The 22,034-nt window shown below is 42.7% G+C and overlaps 2 long non-coding RNA genes and 2 other non-coding genes across 6 annotated transcripts; 3 read left to right on the top strand and 1 right to left on the bottom strand.

The window, feature by feature from the left end:
* Positions 1-11,674: 11,674 nt before the first annotated feature.
* LOC117203149 (uncharacterized) lies at positions 11,675-18,879 on the bottom strand. 2 transcript variants are annotated; one of them, XR_007473600.1, is made up of 3 exons: positions 18,297-18,879; positions 17,890-17,977; positions 11,675-12,816 (listed from the first exon to the last, which is right to left on the bottom strand). It is a non-coding gene; the product is annotated as an uncharacterized LOC117203149 (long non-coding RNA). The 2 variants fall into 2 exon arrangements; XR_007473599.1 differs by lacking the exon at positions 18,297-18,879 and adding an exon at positions 18,115-18,289.
* On the top strand, positions 18,681-18,844 carry LOC117203217 (U1 spliceosomal RNA). The gene has a single exon (XR_004485911.1). It is a non-coding gene; the product is annotated as a U1 spliceosomal RNA (small nuclear RNA).
* A 294-nt stretch (positions 18,880-19,173) lies between the features above and the next one.
* On the top strand, positions 19,174-21,127 carry LOC117203147 (uncharacterized). 2 transcript variants are annotated; one of them, XR_004485786.2, is made up of 2 exons: positions 19,174-19,786; positions 20,480-21,127. It is a non-coding gene; the product is annotated as an uncharacterized LOC117203147 (long non-coding RNA). The 2 variants fall into 2 exon arrangements; XR_007473598.1 differs by having other exon boundaries at positions 19,174-19,908.
* Positions 19,892-19,963, top strand: TRNAQ-CUG (transfer RNA glutamine (anticodon CUG)). The gene has a single exon. It is a non-coding gene; the product is annotated as a tRNA-Gln (tRNA).
* Positions 21,128-22,034: the final 907 nt, after the last annotated feature.

Below are 22,034 nucleotides of genomic sequence, written 5' to 3'. Positions count from 1 at the left end.
ACACATAGGTTGAAAGTAAGGAGATGGAAAAAAATATTTCATGCAAATGGAAATGACAAGAAAGTGAGGATAAGAATACTATATCAAACAAAATAGACTTTAAAACAAAAGCCATAAAGAAAGAGAAAGAAGGACACTGTATAATGATAAAAGGATCAATACAAAAAGAGGATATTACACTCATTAACATATATGAACCCAATATAGGAGCACCTAAATACATTAAAAAATACTAACAAATATAAAGGGAGAAAATGATGGGAAGATGGCAGAGTAGAAGGACGTGTGCTCACTCCCTCTTGCAAGAGCACCAGAATCACAACTGCTGAACAATCATCAACAGGAGGACACTGGAACTCACCAAAAAAGAAGCCCCACATCCAAGGACAGGGGAGAAGCCACAATGAAATGGTAGCGGGGGTGCAATCACAATAAAATCAAATCCCATTGCTGCTGGGTGGTTGACTCTCAAACTGGAGAACTTATACCACAGAGGTCCACCCACTGGAGTGAAGGTTCTGAGCCCCATGTCAGGCTTCCCAACCACGGGGTCCAGCAACGGGAGGAGGAATTCCTAGAGAATCAGACTTTGAAGGCTGGTGGGATTTGATTGCGGGAGTTTGACAGGACTGGGGGAAGAAGAGACTCCACTCTTGGAGGACATGTACAAAGTAGTGTGTGCATCAGGACCCAGGGAGGGAGTGGTAACCCCATGGGAGACTGAACTGTACCTAACAGCTGCTGTTGGAGGGCCTCCTGCAGAGGTGGGGGGTGGCGGTGGCTTACCGCGGGGACCAGGACACTGGCAGCAGAACTTCTGGGAAGTACTGCTTGGTGTGAGCCCTCCCGGAGTCTGCCATTAGCCCCACCAAAGAGCCTGTAGCCTCCAGGGCTGGGTCGCCTCAGGTCAAACAACCAACATGGAGGGACCCAGTCCCACCCATCAGCAGACAAGCAGATTAAACTTTTACTGAGCTCTGCCCACCAGAACAACACCCAGCTCTACCCACCACCCATCCCTCCCATCAGGAAGCTTGCACAAGCCTCTTAGATAGCCTCATCCACCAGAGGGCAGACAGCAGAAGCAAGAAGAACTACAACTCTGCAGGCTGTGGAACAAAAACCACATTCACCGAAAGACAGACAAAATGAAAAGGCAAAAGACTATGTACCAAATGAAGGGACAAGATAAAACACCAGAAAAACAACTAAATGAAGTGGAGATAGGCAGAAAAAGAATTCTTCCAGAAAAAAGAATTCAGAATAGTGATAGTGAATATGATCCAGGACCTCGGAAAAAGAATGGAGGCAAAGATCTAGAAGATGCTTAACAAAGACATAGAAGAATTAAAGAACAAACACCTAGAAGAATTACAGAACAAACAGAGATGAACAATACAATAACTGAAATGAAAAATACACTAGAAGAAATCAATAGCAGAATAATGAAAGCAGAAGAATGGATAAGTGACCTGGAAGACAGAATGGTAGAATTCACTGCTGTGGAACAGAATAAAGAATGAAAAGAAATGAAGACAGCCTAAGAGACCTCTGGGACAACATTAAACACAACAACATTTGCATTTTATGGGTCCCAGAAGGAGAAGAGAGAGAGAAAGGACCCAAGAAAATATTTGAAGAGATTATAGTTGAAAACTTCCCTAACATGGGAAAGGAAATAGCCATCCAAGTCCAGGAAGCACAGAGAGTTCAAGGCAGGATACACCCAAGGAGAAACACAACAAGACACATAGTAATCAAATTGACAAAAATTAAAGACAAAGAAAAATTATCAAAAGCAACAAGGGAAAAATGACAAATAACATACAAAGGAAATCCCAAAAGGTTAACAGCTGATTTCTCAGCAGAAACTCTGCAAGCCAGAAGGGAGTGATGGAAGGAAAGAACCTACAACCAAGATTACTCTACCCAGCAAGGATCTCATTCAGATTCAACAGAGAAATCAAAAGCTTTACAGACAAGCAAAAGCTAAGAGAATTCAGCACCACCAAACCAGATCTAGAAAAAAATGCTAAAGGAACTTCTCTAAGTGGGAAACACAAGAGAAGAAAATGACCTACGAAAACAAACCCAAAACAATTAAGAAAATGGTCATAGGAACGTACATGTTGACAATTACCTTAAATGTGAATGGATTAAATGCTCCAACTAAAAGACACAGGCTTGCTGAATGGATATTAAAAACAGACCCATGTATATGCTATCTACAAGAGACCCACTTCAGACCTAGGGACAAATACGGAATGAAAGTGAGGGGATGGAAAAAGAAAAATTAAGGAGGTGGACTTTGAGAGCAAGATTTATGATTTATTCCCCTTTTCCTCTTTCTGTGAGTGTGTATGTGTATGCTTCTGTATGAGATTTTGTTTGTATAGCTTTGCTTCCACCATTTGTCCTAGGGTTCTATCTGTCCATTTTTTTAAAATTTTTTCTCCTTAATAATTATTTTTTTATTTTAATAACTTTATTTTACTTTATTTTCTTTCTTTCTTTCTTTCTTTCCTTCCTTCCCTCCTTTAGACAACAAATCATCTCAAATTGAGAATGTGGACTTTGAGAGCAAGATTTATGATTTTTTCCCTTTTACCTCTTTTTGTGAGTGTGTATGTGTATGCTTCTGTGAGAGATGTTGTCTGTATAACTTTGCTTCCACCATTTGTCCTAGGGTTCTAGCCATCCGTTTTTTTCTTTGTTTGTTTTTGCCTTTTTAAAATTTTTTTTCTCTTAATAATTATATTTTTATTTTAATAACTTTATTATATTTTATCTTACTTTATTGTACTTTCTTTCTTTTTTCCTTCCTTCCCTCCTTCCTTCCTTCCTTCCTCCCTCCTTCCCTCCTTCACTTCTTTCTTTCTTTCTTTCTTTCTTTCTACTTCTACTAATTCTTTCTTTCTACTTTTTCTCCTTTTATTCTGAGCCGTGTGGATGAAAGGCTCTTGGTGCTGCAGCCAGGAGTCAGTCCTGTGCTTCTGAGATGGGAGAGCCAACTTCAGGACACTGGTCCACAAGAGACCTCCCAGCTCCACATAATATCAAATGGCAAAAATATCTCAGAGATCTCCATCTCAACACCAGCACCCAGCTTCACTCAATGACCAGCAAGCTACAGTGATGGACACCCTATGCCAAACAACTAGCAAGTCAGGAAAACAGCTCCACCCATTAGCAGGGAGGCTGCCTAAAATCATAATAAATCCACAGACACCCTAAAACACACTACCAGACGTGGACCTGGCCACCAGAAAGAAAAGATCCAGCCTCATCCACCAGAACACAGGCACTAGTCCCCTCCACCAAGAAGCCTACACAACCCACTGAACCAACCTTAGCCACTGGGGACAGACACCAAAAACAACGGGAACTACAAACATGCAGCCTGCAAAAAGGAGACCCCAAACACAGTAAGATAAGCAAAATGAGAAAACAGCAAAACACAAAGCAGATGAAGGAGCAAGATTAAAACCCACCAGACCTAACAAATGAAGAGGAAATAGGCAGTCTACCTGAAAAAGAATTCAGAATAATGATAGTAAAGATGATCAAAAATCTTGGAAATAGAATAGACAAAATGCAAGAAACATTTAACAAGGAACTACAAGAACTAAAGATGAAACAAACAATGATGAACAACACAATAAATGAAATTAAAAATATTCTAGATGGGATCAATAGCAGAATAACTGAGGCAGAAGAACAAATAAGTGACCTGGAAGACAAAATAGTGGAAATAACTACTGCAGAGCAGAATAAAGAAAAAAGAATGAAAAGAACTGAGGACAGTCTCAGAGACCTCTGGGACAACATTAAGTGCACCAACATTCGAATTATTGGGGTTCCAGAAGAAGAAGAGAAAAAGAAAGGGACTGAGAAAATATTTGAAGAGATTATACTTGAAAACTTCCCTAATATGGGAAAGGAAATAGTTAATCAAGTCCAAGAAGCACAGAGAGTCCCATACAGGATAAATCCAAGGAGAAATACACCAAGACACATATTAATCAAACTGTCAAAAATTAAAAACAAAGAAAACATATTAAAAGCAGCAAGGGAAAAACAACAAATAACACACAAGGGAATCCCCATAAGGTTAACAGCTGATCTTTCACCAGAAACTCTGCAAGCCAGAAGGGACTGGAAGGACATATTTAAAGTGATGAGGGAGAAAAACGTGCAACCAAGATTACTCTACCCAGCAAGGATCTCATTCGGATTTGATGGAGAAATTAAAACCTTAACAGACAAGCAAAAGCTGAGAGAGTTCAGCACCACCAAACCACCTTTACAACAACTGCTAAAGGAACTTCTCTAGGCAAGAAACACAAGAGGAGAAAAAGACCTACAATAACGAACTCAAAACAATTAAGAAAATGGGAATAGGAACATACATATCGATAATTACCTTAAATGTAAATGGACTGAATGCTCCTACCAAAAGACACAGATTGGCTGAATGGATACAAAAACAAGACCCATATATTTGCTGTCTACAAGAGACCCACTTCAGACCTAGAGACACATACAGACTGAAAGTAAGGGGATGGAAAAAGATATTTCATGCAAATGGAAAACAAAAGAAAGCTGGAGTAGCAATTCACATATGAGAGAAAATAGACTTTAAAATAAAGACTACTAGAAGAGACAAAGAAGGACACTACAGAATGATCAAGGGATCGAATCAAGAAGAAGATATAACAGTTGTAAATATTTATGCACCCAGCATAGGAACACCACAGTATACAAGGCAAATACTAACAGCCATAAAAGGGGAAATCGACAGTAACACATTCATAGTAGGGGACTTTAACACCCCACTTTCACCAATGGACAGATCATCCAAAATGAAAATAAATAAGGAAACACATGCTTTAAATGATACATTAAATAAGATGGACTTAATTGATATTTATAGGACATTCCATCCAGAAACAACAGAATACACATTTTTCTCAAGTGCGCATGGAACATTCTCCAGGATAGATCATATCTTGGGTCACAAATCGAACCTTGGTAAATTTAAGAAAATTGAAATTGTATCAAGTATCTTTTCCAAACACAATGCTATGAGACTAGATATCAATTACAAGAAAAGATCTGTAAAAAATACAAACACATGGAGGCTAAACAATACACTACTTAATAACGAAGTGATCATTGAAGAAATCAAAGAGCAAATTAAAAAATACCTAGAAACAAATGACAGTGGAGACACGACGACCCAAAACCTATGGGATGCAGCAAAAGCAGTTCTACGAGGGAAGTTTATAGCAATACAATCCTACCTTAAGAAACAGGAAACATCTCGAATAAACAACCTAACCTTGCACCTGAAGGAATTAGAGAAAGAAGAACAAAAAAACCCCGAAGTTAGCAGAAGGAAAGAAATCATAAAAATCAGATCAGAAATAAATGAAAAAGAAATGAAGGAAATGATAGCAAAGAGCAACAAAACTAAAAGCTGGTTCTTTGAGAAGATAAACAAAATTGATAAACCATTAGTCAGACTCATCAAGAAAAAAAGGGAGAAGACTCAAATCAATAGAATTAGAAATGAAAAAGGAGAAGTAACAACTGACACTGCAGAAGTACAAAAGATCATGAGAGGTTACTACAAGCAACTCTATGCCAATAAAATGGACAACCTGGAAGAAATGGACAAATTCTTAGAAATGCACAACCTGCCAAGACTGAATCAGGAAGAAATAGAAAATATGAACAGACCAATCACAAGCACTGAAATTGAAACTGTGATTAAAAATCTTCCAACAAACAAAAGCCCGGGACCAGATGGCTTCACAGGCAAATTCTATCAAACATTTAGAGAAGAGCTAACACCTATCCTTCTCAAACTCTTCCAAAATATAGCAGAGCGAGGAACACTCCCAAACACATTCTACAAGGCCACCATCACCCTGATACCAAAACCAGACAAGGATGTCACAAAGAAAGAAAACTACAGGCCAATATCACTGATGAACATAGATGCAAAAACCCTCAACAAAATACTAGCAAACAGAATCCAACAGCACATTAAAAGGATCATACAACATGATCAAGTGGGGTTTATTCCAGGAATGCAAGGATTCTTCAATATATGCAAATCAATCAACACGATACACCATATTAACAAATTGAAAGAGAAAAACCATATGATCATCTCAATAGATGCAGAGAAAGCTTTCGACAAAATTCAACACCCATTTATGATAAAAACCCTGTAGAAAGTAGGCATAGAGGGAACTTTCCTCAACATAATAAAGCCCATATATGACAAACCCACAGCCAACATCGTCCTCAATGGTGAAAAACTGAAAGCATGTCCACTAAGATCAGGAACAAGACAAGGTTGCCCACTCTCACCACTCTTATTCAACATAGTTTTGGAAGTTTTAGCCACAGCAATCAAAGAAGAAAAGTAAATAAAAGGAATCCAAATCGGAAAAGAAGAGGTAAAGCTGTCACTGTTTGCAGATGACATGATACTATACATAGAGAATCCTAAAGATGCTACCAGAAAACTACTAGAGCTAATTAATGAATTTGGCAAAGTAGCAGGATACAAAATTAATGCACAGAAATCTCTGGCATTCCTACACACTAATGATGAAAAATCTGAAAGTGAAATCAAGAAAACACTCCCATTTACCATTGCAACAAAAAGAATAAAATATCTAGGAATAAACCTACGTATGGAGACAAAAGACCTGTATGCAGAAAATTATAAGACACTGATGAAAGAAATTAAATGTGATAGAAATAGATGGAGAGATATACCATGTTCTTGGATTGGAAGAATCAACATTGTGAAAATGACTCTACTACCCAAAGCAATCTACAGATTCAATGCAATCCCTATCAAACTACCACTGGCATTTACACAGAACTAGAACAAAAAATTTCACAATTTGTATGGAAACACAAAAGATCCCGAAGAGACAAAGCAATCTTGAGAACGAAAAACGGAGCTGGAGGAATCAGGCTCCCTGAATTCAGACTATACTACAAAGCTAAAGTAATCAAGACAGTATGGTACTGGCACAAAAACAGAAAGATAGATCATACTAAAAGATAGGAAGCCCAGACATAAACTCATGCACACATGGTCACTTCATCTTTGATAAAGGAAACAGGAATATACAATGGAGAAAGGACAGCCTCTTCAATAAATGGTGCTGGGATAACTGGACAGGTACATGTAAAAGTATGAGATTAGATCACTCCCTAACACCATATACAAAAATAAGCTCAAAATGGATTAAAGACCTAAATGTAAGCCCAGAAACTATCGAACTCTTAGAGGAAAACATAGGCAGAACACTCTGTGACATAAATCACAGCAAGATTCTTTTTGACCCACCTCCTAGAGTAATGGAAATAAATACAAAAATTTAAAAATGGGACCTAATGAAACTTCAAAGCTTTTGCACAGCAAAGAAAACCATAATCAAGACCAAAAGACAACCCTCAGAATGGGAGAAAATATTTGCAAATGAAGCAACTGACAAAGGATTAATCTCCAAAATTTATAAGCAGCTCATGTCCCTCAATAACAAAAAAACAAATAACCCAATCCAAAAATGGGCAGAAGACCTAAATAGACATTTCTCCAAAGAAGATATACAGATTGCCAACAAACACATGAAAGAATGCTCAACATCACTAATCATTAGAGAAATGCAAATCAAAACTACAATGAGGTATCACCTCACACCAGTCAGGATGGCCATCATCAAAAAGTCTAGAAACAATAAATGCTGGAGAGGGTGTGGAGAAAAGGGAACACTCTTGCACTGTTGGTGGGAATGTAAATTGATACAGCCACTGTGGAGAACAGTATGGAGGTTCCTTAAAAAACTACAAATAGAACTACCATATGACCCAGCAATCCCACTACTGGGCATATACCCTGAGAAAACCATTATTCAAAAAGAGTCATGTACCAAAATGTTCATTGCAGCTCTATTTACAATAGCCCGGAGGTGGAAACAACCTAAGTGCCCATCATGGGATGAATGGATAAAGAAGATGTGGCACATATATACAATGGAATGTTACTCAGCCATAAAAAGAAATGAAATTGAGCTATTTGTAATGAGGTGGATAGACCTAGAGTCTGTCTTACAGAGTGAAGTAAGTCAGAAAGAAAAAGACAAATACCGTATGCTAACACATATATATGGAATTTAATTTTAAAAAATGTCATGAAGGGGTAGGGGTAAGACAGGAATAAAGACGCAGACCTACTGGAGAATGGACTTGAGGATATGGGGAGGGGGAAGGGTGAGTGTGACAGGGCGAGAGAGAGTCACGGACATATACACACTAACAAATGTAAGGTAGATAGCTAGTGGGAAGCAGCCGCATGGCACAGGGATATTGGCTCGGTGCTTTGTGACAGCCTGGAGGGGTGGGATAGGGAGGGTGGGAGGGAGGGAGATGCAAGAGGGAAGACATATGGGAACATATGTATATGTATAACTGATTCACTTTGTTATAAAGCAGAAACTAACACACCATTGTAAAGCAATTATACCCCAATAAAGATGTTAAAAAAAAAAAAAAAAGAAAAGATACATGCACCCTAAGGTTCACAGCAGTACTATTTACAATAGCCAAGACATGGAAGCAACCTAAAGGTGCATCAACAGATGAATGGATAAAGGAGATGTGGTAGATATACACAATGGAATATTACTCAGCCATAAAAAAGAATGAAATAATACCATTTGCAGCAACATGGATGGACCTAGAGATTATCATACTAAATGAAGTAAGTCAGAAAGGGAAAGACAAATATCATATGATATCACTTATATATGGAATCTAAGATATGACACAAATTAACTTATTTACAAAAGAGAAATAGGCTCATGGACATAGAAAACAAACTTATGGTTACCAAAGGGGAAAGCTGGTGGGGGATGGATAAATTAGGAATTTGGGATTAGCAGATACAAACTATAAATAAAGCAGAAAACTAGATAAAAAAGAAGGTCGTACTGTTTTTAGGGAACACTATTCAATCTTCTGTTATAAACCATAATTGAAAAGAATATGAAAAAGAATATATATCACTGAATCACTGTGCTGTACACCAGAAACTAACATAACATTGTATGTCAACTATACTTCAATTAAAAATAAAAGAAAAAAGAAAAAAATCAGAAAATAACACTTTTACCTTGGACTTTAAAGCTTTGCCATAAGCTATTGAGCATATTCCTAAGAATGTTCCTAAATGTTCCTCAGAGAATATGGAGCCCGCAGTGTGAAAAGGGGCTGGGCCATGATTTTTTTTTTTTTTTTTTTTTGTGGTAATTCCTTACGTTTTCCTCTGATGATTCCTTTCTTTCCTGAGCCTTTTTAGAAGAACACTCACAACATTGCCTCTATGAAGACTCATTCCTCTCCCAGCAAAGGTAACCCAACAACCTCTCATACTTACTGGCTTCACCAGTTTGGAAGTTTCCTCTCTACTTCCCCTAGTCCACTAGAAAGGCCCCAAGCCTGGGATCTAATCCCAGGCTTGTCGCTAAGTGGCTGTGTGGCTTTGGCTGGCCCCAGTCTCTGTGAGCCTGCTGACCCTCATCTATAAGAGGGGGCACTAGAGTTAGATGATCTCTGAGGTCCCTGCTGACCTGGCCCCTCCCCCTCCTCATCAAGTAAACAGAACATAAACTTTAATAGGAGGACGTCCCTGCAAAATGTCCTCTCCTTCCTACAACAGGCTGCTTCTATATATGCCTGTTTCATACTAAGCATTTCCTTTCCTGGGAGATTGCAAAAGCCATCCTTTTGCTCCAAAGTGAATTGGAGAGTGAACTGGCCCCTGAAGAGGGAGTGGTAGGATCCGGCCACCTGGTGTGCAGTGGCTTTGAGCAGAGATATGACCTCAGGAGGTGGTGCGAAGCTTCTCCAACCTGGTGGCCCCAGTTGCTCCTCCAGACCTCAGCGCGTCCCCTCAGCTCATCCTCGTGACAGGCTCTCACCGTGCTCCTGGCTTCTGTCACCACTCAGATCCCTCTCCAGCCTCTGTTAGCCACCAGCAGTGCCTGATAATGGAGTCTTACTTTGACTGTGGTATTTTGGCCTCCAGGCGAAATCCCTAAGGGCTCTGCCATGCACTCCAGTCCTGTGACCCTTGCCTTCCAGGAGCCATCAGAGGCAAGAAGCGAAGCCACCAGAGGTCCTTAAAACTGCAGGGAGGATGGGGTGCCCCCCTTCTTCACAGCTCCCTGTCTGCTGAGGAGGATCTGGGCCCCACTCCTCCACACCTGCTGGAGGGTCTGGAAGGAGTCAGAGATGTGGCCTGGTGGGGCAGGGCGAAAGGCAGAGGGCCTCTCCTGCAGTTGAGGAATAACCAGCCAAGGTCCACCGGGCCCAGCACTAAGCAAAACAGGCACAGTTTGTAGAAGACCTTGTGGCACTGCTTCTGAACGCCCCAGGGGCTTGGGAACCAGCAACAGCACATTTCTCACCTCATCCTCTGAGGGTCAACTCAGGGGAAATAGGACCTGCTTCCCAGCAATGGAGCATGTGGTCCCCACACTGGAGTTCCACGGCAGATCGAAAAGCTCAGGACTGAGCAGCGGTGCCCTGCAGGACAGTGTTGGCAGGGGCCCCACGACCTGACCCGGGGCCAGCACAGCTGGGTCACAGGCTGGGCATTGGTCTACACTGCAGCACCTGAGTTCTTTGAATCCACGTGGTGAGAGCAGTGACTCCCAGATGCCATCTTATGCTTAGCCTAGACCTCCTATTTCTATTCTTTTATGATCTCCAAGAAGTGTACTGACGTCTCTCTAAGTATGGTGTCTTGTTTTGTCATCCTAACTTCACCCTGTGATTTGGGGACTAATGGCCACACCAAGCTCATTGGAAGTCTTGTGTAAAGCAAACCAGTGATCATTTTTAAGTGACATGTGTGAGGTTCCCAGTTGTGCTAAAGCCTAATCTGTGTCTTCACAGTGCTTAGAATGTGATTATGTGTGTATAAATGTATAATATATATTTATATGTGTTGCTATAGTGATATGTTAACGGCCAACATAACTGACGGAGAGGGTCAGTGTGAGGAAATGAAAGTCCTTCTGGTGGCTATTAAAGGGAAATGTATATAAAGAGATAAAAAGTTTTCACTGCCTGTTTTGTTTCCCATTTCTGCACCAGTCCTTAGACTGAGCGGGTGAGAAAAGGAAAGACAAACTGGCACTAAGAGCTCACCTCACCGTCTAATGCTTGAAGTCTAAGTTTAAAAGAATGATTTACTCTCCTGTCATTTTGTAAAAATCTCCAGTCTAAAAATATAAAAGGGTAGTTCTTACATTTAGAGTACCTTAGAATCAGCTGTGGAGATTATAGAAGCTACTTCCTGGGCTCCAATCCCAAGAGATTTCATTGGCGTGGGGCCCTAGAGTCTACATTTTTCACATAAACACAAGCAGATGTTTCTGATGCAGGTGGGCTACAGATCACAGTTTAAAACACATTGCTCGATAACACTGAATCAAAATTATAAATACATTTCTTTTCCTTTAATTAAGAAACTTTAACTGAAAAGTGTTTAAGTCACACCATAAATGTTGACGTAACGAACTTAAGATCTTCCTTTGGGAAAAGACCTTAGTTATGTTCTTTTGCATTCCAGAATTAAAATAAAGCTATCATTCCACAATTATACCCTAGAGGTAATAATAAATTAAAACAAACAACAACACAAACAAAAAATTCAACCATGATCACAACCACCAACAACAATAACAAACACATCCATCAACAGACTCAGGTCTGAGATAGAGACATGCCCCACTTTCATAGTAGATGAAGTGACCTCAACTTCTGCTTTTACACTTGGTTGTTTAAGCATTTTCCATGAGTGCCTTTGGCTGTCAATAAAGAGGATCTCACTGACAGAATCAGCAGAATGGATGAAAAGTCAGCCAAACTATGAAGTATTACTTAAAGACAAAGTAGGAAAATTTGAGGGCCTCTTGCTCTGCAGTTATTCAAGCATCCCAGCAATTCTTCCTAAATCCAGTGGAGAACTCAAATATTGCTTCTAAGAACTCCATTTTATGGACATAACATTTATGAAAGCAACAACATGAATCATACAGATCTCAGAGCTGGTCAGGATCAAGTCACAAATTACTTATGGGGAAAATTCCCAATAGCCATTCTTGTGTTTCACCCTTTGAAATGTAGTTCTTTACCCTATTAAAGAAGTTGCAAAAAATGTATCTTTGGAATGGAAGATATTTAATATTTAACTTTTCATAACTTACATTCTTTTCCTCTTTATGTCAGAAACAGAACTCATTCTTAAAAATAAAATCAACCTGCATGACCACCAATGTCTTCCAACTTGCCATAATTCAAATGAGAACCATGTCGGGTCCTGTGCAGGAAATAGGGTGAGCCCTTTAGGAAAAAAAATGGAAAGGAAGAAAGATGGCAGGTACCTAATGTAATGCTTCAAACATGTACAAACATCTTTTTAAAATAAATTTATTTTATTTATTTATTTATTTTACTTATTTATTTTTGGCTGCTTTGGGTCTTCGTTGCTGCATGGGCTTTCTCTAGTTGCGGCGAGTGGGGGCTACTCTTCATTGCGGTGCGAGGACTTCTCATTGCGGTGGCTTCTCTTGTTGCAGAGCATGAGCTCTAGGTGCACGGGCTTCAGTAGTTGTGGCTCGCGGGCTCTATAGCACAGGCTCATTAGTTGTGGCACATGAACTTAGTTGCTCCGCGGCATGTGTGATCTTCCCGGACCAGGGCTCGAACCCGTGTCCCCTGCATTGGCAGGCAGATTCTTAACCACTGTGCCACCAGGGAAGCCCAAACATGTACAAATATCTCTTGATCTGTCAACCTAAGACAGGCAAACAACCTGTAGAATTTATACAGGGTTTATTATATCCCCCAGATCTTATTACTGCTAAAGTGAATATGCTAGACATTTACTGAATTGGTTTTCTATTTCTGCTGTAACAAGTGACCATAACTTTAGTGTCTTAAAAGAACACACTTTTATTATATTACAATTCTGTAGGTTAGGAGTCCAACAAAGATCTCACTGGACTAAAATCAAGGGGTCAACAGAACTGCTTTACCTTCTGGAGGCTGTAAGGGATAATCTCTTTCCTTGCTTTCCTAGCAAGTTTTTAGACGTCTCCCACATTCTTTGGCTTTTGACCCCTTCCTACAACTTCAAAACCAGAACAGCAGGTAGAGTCCTTCTAATTTCACACCATTTTGACCTTTTCTGCCTCTCAATTCTAAGGCCCCATGTAATTTCATGGGGCCCACCTGAATGGCCCAAGATAATCTCATCACAAGGTCTTTACCCGAATCACATCTGCAAAGTTGCCTTTCCTATGTGGTGTAATATATGAACAGGTGGGGGAATTACAGCAGGCACATCCTGGGGGAGACAGTATTATTCTGCTGGTCACAAAACTATTAACTCAGATGCCAACTAATATTGGAACTATGAAGAAAAGAACTTCTCTAATTTCAACAAAGTTTAGTTAAAATAAGACACTACCTGAAGGCACAATCTAGACCAGTGAATCAAGATAAAGTCAGCTTAGAACCCTAGGAGTGCTTCACTGCTGTCCATAAAATTGCACAAGTACTAGTCTCTTTAGATCTTTTTTTTTTTTTTTTTCCAAAGTGTGGCCTTTTCCCCCCTCCAAGGCTGACTCTGATGGTAGAAATCTCATCGGAGACAAAGAGTGCGTGGTGGAGGAGGTGAAGGTGGTGGTAGAGTCGGTGCACCTGGGACGCCACTAACTTCTCACTATGAACTTTCAGCTGGTCTCCGTGGAACAGATGGGAGGGTTTTCTCAGACCCACGCTTGCATGAACAGAGGGATCCTTGTGTGCCTTCGCCAGGCGGCCAGGAAGGGGAGCCACAGTCCTTCCCTTGGAACTTGCCTTGTAAAGAAGGCAGGCACCAAGATATTAACTTGTCCGGAATCTTGTGGACCAGATGTCAGCAATCCATGTCCAGAGCTTCCTGACTTTTGGCCACACATCCCCGGGGTCGGCCTAAGGCCCGTGCTGCCTGGGTTGGCTGTGGAGGATGAGCTCCTCAGGCAGAGCCATCTTGCTCTGTCTCCTCCAAACCAGGTTCTGACCAGAGAGCAATGTGTTTGTGTTTCTCAGGCTGGTGGAAGATACTCCCTCGTCGTCCTCTCAGACTGGGGCAGTCCCTTCCCATGTTGGCCTGCTCTGGGGGTCGGGGGGAAGGGATGGGAGGATGGGAGCAAGAGGGGCAGGAACAAGAAGGAGGAGTGGGAACAAAAAAGCCTGGGGAGAAGATAGGGGAGGATGGCGAGGAAGGGGGAGGCAGAAGCTGAGGAAGAATAAGGAGGATGATGGCCAGAGCGTGAATGCCATGGAGGTTCTAGCCTCTGGTCCCAGAATGGCAGCTGCCCTCTCTTGAACTTCCCCTGACCTCATGCTGGACACACACACCCCCCAGCCTCCCCTCTCATCCTCCAGACTCCTTTATCCCCACAAGAGCAGCCTCCCATGCCTTGATTCTGGGGATCTTTCCTTTCTCCCTAGGTTTCCCCAGAGCTAGGCACAGATCCCTTACCAGCAGCCAAACCCTGGTCTGTGGTTCTGGAGAGTCCAAAGCACGGAAATCTCTCCTGAGAAAAGGAAATGCAGGCCACATGGGGTCATGGGGTCACTCTGCAGAATCTCAGTCCAGCTGTCCAAGTCATGCTAGGTTGAAATTTGGGAAGATGTCAAACTCATTCAAAAGAAATTCTAAGAAGATCCTTGGTGCAGGTCATTGCTACATGTGGCAAATTATGCTATTGAAATCCTAAACCAGGTGATCAATCCTCATTCCAAAGTCATGGATCACCCTTAAGAAGGGCAAAGCAGGTGGTGAGTGCTAATTACAAGAAATGAACAAAACTGGGGCAGATCCCAGAAAGGACCACGTAGGAGAAGCTGCTTAGGCCAATGGCTAAGCGACCATCTGTATTAGTCAGCTTGGGTTTCCAGAAAAATATACTATAGACAGGGTGGCTTAACCAGAAATCTGTTTTCACACATTCTGGAGACTGGAAGTCCAAGATCAAGATTGGAAGTTCCTGCCAATTCAGTTTCTGCTGCGAGCTCTCTTCCTGGCTTGTAGACAGCAGATGCCTCTCTGGGTCCTCACATGGCCTTTTCTCCTTGCTTGAGCTGGGATAGGGCAGGACCCAAGCTCTCTTCATTTAAGGACATTAATCCTGTCAGATCAGGGCTCCAAGCTTATGACCTCATTTAATCTTAATTACTTCCTTAAAGGCCCCTTCTCCAAATACAGCCCCACAGGGATTAGGGTTCAAGATATGAATTTGGGGGGCAGGTGGTGGAACACATACATTCAGTTCTTAACACCCTCTCCAGCCTCCTCCTCCCATGAAGGTGTTTGCAGCTCTCAGCTCTGGTCCCTGGGAACTTCCCAGTCACTGGGGCCTCAGATTCCTCTCCCTACAGACTTTCTCCTTCTCTCTCTCTGACTCAAATGCCTCAACACGGGGCACGGCTGTTGACTGGCTGACACTCAAAGGCAGTGGACTCAGTTGTTCTCACCTGGCTGACTTTCAGAAGAGAGGGGCCACCACTGACTGATATGTTTGCAGAAATGTGTTCACTGAGGAGACTGGCTGTGGCGGCAGAATAATGCTTCCCCAAAGATGTCCACATCCTGGTCCCTGGAATTTGTGAACATGTTACTTGACATGGCAAAAGAGACTTTGCAGGTGTGATTAAATTAAGGACCTTGAGATGGGGAGATTATCCTGGAGGGTCCAATGGAATCACAAGGGTCCATATAAGTGAAAGAGGGAGGAAGATTTGGTCTCAGAATAATGCATTGTGAGAATAACCTGATCAGCTGTGACTGGCTATGAAGATGGAAGGGGCTGTGAGAGTAGAATGTGGGCATCTTCAAGAGGCTGGAAAAGGCAAAGAAAGAGATTCTCCCCTAGAGCCTCCAGAAAGAACCTCACCTCCACTGTCAGATTGATTTTAGCCCAGTGAGATGCATCTTGGACTTCTGATCTCCAGAACCATAAGATAAAAAATGTGTGTTGTTTTAAGCCACTAAGTGTGTGGTAATGTGTTACAATAGCAACAGGAAACTCCTACAGTGGACACTGGTAGATAGGATTTAAAAACCAGTTCTGGTGGCTATTTGTTACCATGGCTTTAGAACAATTACTCTATCCCCAGAAATGTGAACTTTCAAACTTTTCAAATCTCAGTGTAGATAATGTAAATAATACTGAGTGATATATCAACCATCACCATATAAGGAGTCGAAACCCTCACCCTGTGCTCAGGGTAAAAGTCTAACACCATCCAAAATTGGGTGTTCACGGGTGTATGTTTGGGACAGGGTAGCAGGGGCTTCATAACTGGATTTATAATGCTCCCCACAGGGCTGGCTGCAGGGTGTTGGGCACAGGAGGGTCTTTTGTCATATCTAGGCCATCTAGTATCTGAGCCCCCTTTGTATGAGGAACTTCCCACATTCTGCAACTTTTAAGGATCACGCACTCGCTGACTTAGTTTTCCTAGGGGCTAAGATGTGGGTCTATTACCGAGAGCTGGCCAATCCCCATCAGCAACAACTACTCCAGCATTTGACAGGAGTTGAGAGACACAAGGAGTAGGCCCCGGGGAAATTTTTTCTGTCCCCTGCAACAGAAGAATCTCCCTACCTCAAGATCCTTAGTTTAACACCGACCAGGTGCAGCAGAAGTCATGGAACCATTGGAGCTGTCTAGTGTCCAGGGCCAGTAGTGTCACCTGTGCAAAGCTACAGGGTCTGTCACTCAGCAGGGGGCACTAGTGTCCTTCCCATTTCGTCTGTGTGCTCCCTTCCATTGGCCTTTCTTATTCTTCCCTGTTTGTACAGTCTGGTTCTCCAGTTTGCTGGAGATTCTCTGAGCTATTACTATCCCTGGAATAAAGTATGTTTCAGATGAAACGAGCCAGAGCTTATTTCTGATGGCTGCAGAGAGAGAAAGGAGGGGAAAGGGGGAAAGCAGGGGGAAGAAAGGAAGCTTCTTCCTGGAAGTTGGCTGGGCGCTGAGTTCCTTTGCTGTCAGCTCCAGGATTCTCCGGAAGAGTCAGCTTCCCCCTTAAGCCAAAGGCTGTAGTGGGATAACTGAGGACATGGAAAGGAGACGTGACCCATGAGCCCCCCCCCCCCAGCAAACTGGGGGCTGGCGAATAAGCCAGAGTTGTGAACAGTTCTGAATGCTTCGAGCGCCCCCCGCCCCCGGCAAACCGGGGGCCTGCAAAAGAAGCATTGAGTGCTTTGGGCACTGATCCATGAGATGTCCTCAGTATAATCAGAGTGGTGGGAACGCAAGGAAATGTCTTTGTGCTACTTCAGTATAATCAAAATAATGGTGGGAACTTTGTGCTGTTCTTGCGCTCAAGGACGAAGCACGGCAGGTGCTCACGAAAGCCAATTATTGCTTGTATAATTAATAAAAACATAGGTTGCTGCTTTGGCACTTCTGAAATGTTAAGAAAACAAGTCTTAAAGTGTAAACCTAGATAATGCTTTAATAAAAGTTACCACAGCAGGACAGACGGCGCTGTTTTGCCTGAGCGAGCGGCAGCCCTCTACTGCTGTGCTTTGGCACAATTCATCTCGTGTGATGAGCTTACTTTCGGCCCTGTCCTAAGAAACTACAACAAAAGGCACCCTCAAGAATCAAGTTACGCCACTCCTTGCTCTCTGGTCTGAAAACACAAGTTGCCTGCTTTCGGCAGTCTCCCCGCTCCCCGCCCTCAGGTCTAACCCAGTCTTACCCAGTAAGAGAAAACAAACAAACAAACCTCACTCTTCAAGCAAACACTTCATCTTTCTATCCCTTATCATCCCTTGGTCATCAGCTTCTTTTTCAGAATCTTCATTTCTTGTATTCTGTATGGTGGGGAAAGGAAAAACATGGTCCCTGGGATACCATGAGAATGAAGTAGGAAAGACGTGCACAGAAGATACACCGAGTAGCACTCTGAGATGTAACCCTGAATCTGTATGTTTATACACAAAACACATACATAAATATATACTTGTATCCATTGTTTTACAACTTCTTTACTACTTAAAAAATTTTTGGATCAGCGTAACACACGATCCCAGAATTCCTTTCCCCGGCGTGTAACACAGGACAAAAGGTAAGAATTCGAGGAGGCTGGCAAAATCCGCCGGTATCTCAGATAAAGGGTAAGAGGCATGTTACCTCGGCTTGGTGGGCTCCCGAAGTGGGCGGCCATGGTGACGTCACTTCCCCTTCAGCAGTCGGCCCGCCCATTGGTCATCTCGGCAGGGCGGGGACAGGGCGGGGGTTGGAGGAGAGGAGCCGCCTAAGCGGTCGGGAATGGGGCTTGGCTTATGTAAATCTTGCAGCTTATGGGTACAATTCCCCGCGAGCCACTTCCCGGGCTGTGGAAGTTTTCCGGAGAAGTTACTTGGATTTTATTAGCAGAGTTGCTTGGATTTTATTAGCAGAGTAGTTTGGAGGGCTGAGAGGCGTGGAAGGGGAGGGGGTGCGGAGGGTGGGTGGGGAGCGTGTGTGTACAGTGTAGGCGTCTAAGGCTGTACTGGGTGGTGGGGCAAACGGTTCATACTTACCTGGCAGGGGAGATACCATGATCACTAAGGTGGTTTTCCCAGGATGAGGCTCATTCATTGCACTGCGAGTGTGCTGACGCCTGCGATTTCTCTAAATGGGAGAAACTCGACTGCATAATTTGTGGTAGTGGGGGACTGCGTGCGCGCTTTCCCCCAGCAATTGGTGTTATAATAGAAGAACTAACTAGTTAAACTAATCTTAAAAGCGTAATAATTGCATGTACTGCAATATTTTTTTCAGCTCAGTATTTAAAAATGTGTCTACTAGTACTGAAAACAAAGATTGGAGTTGTAGCATTATCCAGCTCCCGCAGAACAACGTAGGCCTGTTAGCTATAGCTATTGAATTTCCGTGTTTGAAGTTTGTACACTTCAGTAAGAGATAAGATCCTCCCATGCTGCAGACACCCGCACACAGGAAAAAAAAAAAAATGAACAGATAAGTAAATTTAAAAGTAAGTTGTGTTAAGTTATGATCGCCTTGTTTTTAGTTTCTGCATTGCAGTAGTGGGTTGGGCGCTTTATTGTTTCCGTGTAATTTTCATGTCCCCCGTATGCTCCCCTTTTCTCTCCCTCATCCCCCGTTTTCCTTACTATCGTGGAGTCTGGCGCTGTAAGAGCGTTTTTCTCTTCGGCCCTGTGATAAACCATTTTCCTGCGTGGTATTTGTTTTCAGTGTGTTTCTGACGCACGATTACAGCGGTGGTGCTGGATACCACGTAATCAAACGTTTTCCGGTTCCGATCCGATATTAACAGAAATAGAACACTTTTTGCTTGAACGAAACTGGCAGCGCCCCGCGATCTCAAAAAAAAGAACTTCTCACGGCATCTCGAAGTCTGTTTGAGCATGTTCCGACCTTCCAGAGCAGCGGGAAGAGAGCAACTGGGAAAAAAGGGGAAAAAAGTTTTGTGTTCTCGGGCGGGGATTTTCTCAGGAGAAAAAACTAGGGTCGCTCACAGCGCAGGTGGACTGGGGAGAAACCCTGAACACATTTCCTTATCGTTCGTTTGAAATGGATTTCGTGTCTTTTCACCGGGTGGAAACCTAAAAGAGACGGCCGCGGCCACGCGAGTCAGGCGCTTTCTGCCATCGCAGGTTCGGGGCGGGATAACGAGAGTGCTCGGCGGGAGGCCGCTCCTGGGTCCCCGGGGCTGTGTGCGGCCAGGCTCAGTAGCGGGAGCAGCAGAGCAGGTGGCAGAGGGTTCCATGGTGTAATGGTGAGCACTCTGGACTCTGAATCCAGCGATCCGAGTTCAAATCTCGGTGGGACCTTTCTCTTTAACTAGAAGAAGGGGACTTTTTTTTACTCCTCAGATGGGACGTGCTTTCCCACTCCCGCGTCCCGGAGCGGGGAGGTTCGCGCGCTCCATACGGACAGGGCGGGCAGGTGCGGAGACGAGCCCGCGGCATCTCCGCTGGGCCCCGGCGACTCTGCCCGTCGCTGGCCATCGGAGGCCCCGGGCCAGGCGCGCAGCGACCGAGCCGGTGGCACCCCATCATTGGGTCACCCTGGGTCGCGGGGGCAAAAAACAGAGGCTGCGCCCACTGCGTCCTGCCCCGCGAGGGGGCTTCGCACCGCACGTCTTGTAACTAACTGCGCGCGTGTCCCTGTGAGTAAAAGGGTCGCGGTGCGGGGCTGTGACGTCGCTGAGCAGCCAGGGTGACAGCGTCTTAGCTTTCGGGTCGAGGTTTCCAGGCCTGGATGGGAAGTACTGTATTGTATTCAGGTGCCCTACCTTATTCCGAATTTTAATTGATTCTATTCCATTTTGTACCGATTTTTTTCAGAATTTCTCACTCCGAAGTCTAAATTGGACAAGGAAAGCCGCTGTTAGGCTAAGATTTGAACCTTGACTCCAGGAAATCTCGTCATTTCATTCCAAGCTCGGCCAGAAGAAGGAGGAAGGCCAAGGATTCCGGTGTCCGAGGAGAGCAGGGATCCCTGACCCACCTCCACCCAGGCCTTTGGGACAGTTGCAGATCTTAAGTCAAGGCTAGACTATAGTGAATATGCCTTGTTTGGTTAGATTTGAGTTGGAAACCACATTCATTTTTTATCATTATCAAATTAAATTAATCTTTTAAATGTCACTTCTAGACATTGAAAACACAATGTAACAAATGAACCTGTGTATGCCTTTTGTGGAACAAGCATATGGATAAGAACGCTCCGAAAAGACCATAAAACACAATAATTTATATATACCCCAGGACTGTGACAAAATTTTTAAAACTGCTTTTCTCAGTTGTGTTATTATTGGCATTGTTAGTATTTCTTTATTCTTTTGTCTGTATAATGCGGGAGAAAACAAAGGAGACTGTAAAAGATATTGTATTTCTATTACGCCCAGTGTCCTTAAAAACAAAAATACTGGTATTAGAGAAAAGAGATGCAGATGTACGATAGACATTCAATAAAAAGCCTGTAGTTCTGAATTTGAATTGTGAATGTGGATATATGTGAATACATAAATACAAATATGAGTATTTCCTAGCTCTGTCCACTGGAAAGACCTAGAAATAAACCAATTCCAACGAGTATCTTTAGGTTACACAATTTGACTTGAGAATAATGTTTTGCATAAAAAGAAACCAGAGATTCTTAGAGAAATGACTGAGTCCAACTCAGGGGCAGAAAATATTCAGGATGAGACAGAAGCACCTTGTCATACTGATATCAGGAAAGGTCTCAAAGACTATTAGGATCTTATCAAAAGGATGAAGGAGCCAGCTTAAAGTCACTTTCCCTGATGAAAGAGAGGATAATTGGAGTATCAGTGAAGACTATATTGCCATGAATTGAAATACTTCAATGTGTTTGAAACTTTGAATTCATATTAGCACAGGGGAAAAAAAAAAGAAATAAACTAACTGGTGACCACAGAGGATGCTTGGGGAATTGCTCATTAAGCTGCAGTTTTCTTTACAGAGGGTACCACTAAGTAACTAAACAGTATTTAGGGGAAGTTTCTTTTTATAGAAGTGTTCCACTTAAATAATACATGACCACGGAATATCACCCTTTTACTCCACATAACAGTTAATGGATCTAGGCCTTGAAGTCCGAGGGCTGCTAATATTATTAGAAGAGACACTCAAGACTTGATGTGCCTCCTGACCAGAGAGCACACACCACTTCTGAGGTAGTCTTGCCAAGATAGCAAATGTGAATCTCATCCGTCTCTGTATCTGCCAGGTCCAAAATAGGGGCCACTAGACACATATGGCTGTTGAACACTTAGAATGTAGCTAGTAGGACTGAGGAAGTGGATTTTAATTATATTTAATTTATAATTCATGTGAATGTAAACTTAAAAGCTGAAGACATGCACAATATTCTTCT

This window comes from Orcinus orca, chromosome 1 (assembly GCF_937001465.1).
Source record: "Orcinus orca chromosome 1, mOrcOrc1.1, whole genome shotgun sequence".
NCBI classification, from domain to species: Eukaryota; Metazoa; Chordata; class Mammalia; order Artiodactyla; family Delphinidae; genus Orcinus; species Orcinus orca.
The sequence above is the reverse complement of the archived record's forward strand: the minus strand, read 5'-3'. Positions and strand labels throughout refer to the sequence as shown.